Source organism: Neoarius graeffei, chromosome 1 (genome assembly GCF_027579695.1).
Source record: "Neoarius graeffei isolate fNeoGra1 chromosome 1, fNeoGra1.pri, whole genome shotgun sequence".
In the NCBI taxonomy this organism is placed as follows: domain Eukaryota; kingdom Metazoa; phylum Chordata; class Actinopteri; order Siluriformes; family Ariidae; genus Neoarius; species Neoarius graeffei.
In genome coordinates, this window is record NC_083569.1 from 126816783 (window position 1) to 126820407 (window position 3625).

The 3625-nt window shown below is 39.4% G+C and overlaps 1 non-coding gene across 1 annotated transcript; it reads right to left on the reverse strand.

Moving 5' to 3' along the window:
- Positions 1-2096: 2096 nt before the first annotated feature.
- trnae-uuc (transfer RNA glutamic acid (anticodon UUC)) lies at positions 2097-2168 on the reverse strand. Its single transcript has one exon. It is a non-coding gene; the product is annotated as a tRNA-Glu (tRNA).
- Between the last annotated feature and the right edge of the window lie 1457 nt (positions 2169-3625).

Genomic DNA, 3625 nt, shown 5'->3' on the forward strand with positions numbered 1-3625 from the left:
TTAATAGCCCCACCTTTAGATCAAAGGTGCTGGCAGCAGCTGTACAGTCAGTCTGATCTAATTTTATATTGATTAGGTTACTGGAACAAACTCTGTTAGGTCAAATTTTATTATATGTAGGTTATGATCAGAATATGAATCAGAATCAGTAGGTTAAATCAAGATATATGTAGACATATGTAAGTTTAGTTAAGAATTCAGCAAATTATTCTGTGTCAAAATTATATTAGTTGACCTTATGTCTCGGCTGGACATTGTTTGGGAACATTTTGTTTATTTTTTGATATGAATGTGTATTTTGAACAGAGAAGTGTCTGAAGGATTCACCAAGGTATGTTTTGGTGTCAGATCGACTCACACACACTCTGAAATGGTAGAATTAAAGTTCATGTTTATGTTAATTCATTTAGTCGAAACTTAGGCTATAGCTTCTTAAAAGCTTGAAATATACTATGATAGTGATTTGAATCCCGTAATTAATGAATGCATTCCGTGATTAATGTTAGTTTTATAGTTTTAGATTAGTTTCATAATGAGATTATAATTATAATTAAGATCTTATGATTCTAAGGGTTTTTAGTTTAAAAGCATTAACCTAATTTAGTTATGAGTTTAATCCTGTTAGTTGTTTAATTGTTCTCTCTCTTTCGGACATATTCTCATTGTTCTTATGTTTAAGTTGTTCTTATTTTTTATGTTTATTTTCTTATAACATTCTTTGTTTTAGCATTATTAAAGACATATTGTTATTTGTTATTTTGCTTATGTTGATGAAATCAAGATGTAATTTACTGACTTAACACACATTTATGTATTAAGGAATTATGTTAATTATTAAGATCCTTTCTGTGCAAACTAGTGTCTTTGACCTTCTCTGAATAGACTCTGTAGACTAGACATTATCTGTGTTTAGACATTCCATGCTATTCCATGAATATTAACCATAATATTGATCATAAGCCGAGACTCTGATATCTATCTGTACCTTACTGTCAGCAAAAATATGTTATTATATTATGATTGATTCAAGATCATTACACACTTCCACATAGACGCACACCCATCACACACACACACACACACACACACACACACACACACATGAAGACAAAACATAAACACAGAGACACTATAAGATGTTTTCAAGAATGTTTTCATTTTGACGAAGTGACTGTGCGAATAAACCGGCATGTGAAACCTCTGGTTCCCTGTCTGTTTTTCTCGACCTGTTGATTCGTCCTTGGATCCGAGGGGAAGGCCCACGAAGGAATCGGGGTCTCTTTCTGGGTGAACGCAACAAACTCTCTGAAAATTTCTACCTTTTTGTTGAGCTCGTGGAACAGACCAGTTCAATTATTATTACAACTCTGCAAAGGTCAAATACATTGAACTTTGGCTAAAGTCCGGTATCAATAGCTGGTTCTTCATTCTCTGTCCTTCTGTAGTGCCAATGCATGGCTTCTCTTTCATGTGTGGAATCCACCGCCAGAGAGGAAATCCACCACCAGAGAGACAGAATTTCGGTGCCACCACTGGTTTAAAGCAGTGGTGATGTCACTGTATTTGGTATCTGGTATCGTCTCTGTCCAATACCGTTACAGGGATTGAGAAGAATGGGTGGAGATAGAACATGGCATTGAGTACAGAGATTGGTGTGTTCAAACTGTACTATGAAAGGGTTACTATGGTTATGGGCATGGTAGCTGCCCCTACATCAGATGTTGGAAGAACAGCTGGATGCACTGGCACCCATTTGGCCTGGTGTCGTGAAAACCCGGACCCTTACCTTTTCCCTCTGTACAGGTTTGAGCCCACGGTGTTAAAAAATAGCTGTAATGCTGAACACCAGCTGCTGTGGTCAGATTCAGAGTACAGCCTTTGTTGGAGTTAACAAAAAGCCGGGCCCAGGACCTTAGATGGGGTAAGAGAGAGATAAGCTGAGGAAGCCAGGAGTGAATCCTGGAATCTTCTGCACTGTCATGAGACTTCTTGTCCCATCATGACACCAAAAGGACTCATGAAAGCAAGAGCCTATAGAATGAAGATTTCACTCAAGGTCATGTGACTTGCAACTCAAGTGACACAACAAAGACACATTCCCATACCGGGAGTCAAACCCAGGCCACCTGGGTGAAAACCAGGAATCCTGACCACTAGACCATATGGGACAGCCTTGATGTGTAAAGGCCACCTTTGAAGTGCTTAGGCCATTGGTGAGAACTCAGGCATTTTCCCGAAAAGTAGCTGTTATGTTTTATTTGATTTAGTCAGGCTGGAAAAGATTACAAAACCATCTCTAAATAGTTTGGACTCCATCAATCCACAGTCAGACAGACTGTGTACAAATGGAGGAAATTCAAGACCATTGTTACTATCCCCAGGAGTGGTCAAACAACAAAGATCATTCCAAGAGCAAGGTGTGTAATAGTCAGCGAGGTCACAAAGGACCCCAGGGTAACCCCTAAGCAACTGAAGGCCTCTCTTACATTGGCTAATGTTCATGAGTCCACCATCAGGACAACACTGAACAACAATGGTGTGTATAGCAGGGTTGCAAGGAGAAAGCCACTGATCTCCAAAAAGAACATTGCTGCTCATCTGCAGTTTGCTAAAGAGCACATGGATAAGCCAGAAGGCTATTGGAAAAATGTTCTGTGGATGGGTGAGACCAAAATAGAACTTTTTGGTTTAAATGACAAGCATTATGTTTGGAGAAAGGAAAACACTGCATTCCAGCCTAATATCCTTATCCCATCTGTGAAACATGGTGGTGGTAGTATCATGGTTTGGGCCTGGTTTGCTGCATCTGGGCCAGCATGGCTTGCCATCATTGAGGGAACAATGAATTCTGAATTATGCCAGCGATTTCTAAAGGAAAATGCCAGGACATCTGTCCATGGACTGAATCTCAAGAGAAGGTGGGTCATGCAGCAAGACAATGACCCTAAGCACACAAGTCCTTCTACCAAAGAATGGTGAAAGAATAAATTTAATGTTTTGGAATGGCCAAGTCAAAGTCCTGACCTTAATCCAATGGAAATTCATTCATGTTGTGGAAGGACCTGAAGCAAGCAGTTCATGTGAGGAAACCCATCAACTTCCCAGAGTTGAAGCTGTTCTGTATGGAGGAATGGGCTAAAATTCCTCCAAGCCGGTGTGCAGGACTGATCAACAGTTACTGGAAACGTTTAGTTGCAGTTATTGCTGCACAAGGGGGTCACACCAGATACTGAAAGCAAAGGTTGACATACTTTTGCCACTGACAGATATCTAATATTGGATCATTTTCCTCAATAAATAAATGACCAAGTATAATATTTTTGTCTCATTTGTTTAACTGGGTTCTCTTTATCTACTTTTAGGACTTGTGTGAAAATCTGATGATGCTTTCGGTCATATTAATGCAGAAATATAGAAAATTCTAAAGGGTTCACAAAGTTCCAAGCACCACTGTAAGAGTGATGCAGAACTGAGTGGAGATGTTATCTGTAAGAAAATTTTCCCTCTCTCAAAGGGTTGCTGGTCACAGCCCATGGTCAGTCTCTGAGCAGAAGCTTCAAGCTTTTTTCAGTGTGAACAATGAGTCTTGTACAAAGTGCTGTATGGGGTAAGAGAGAACCAAGCA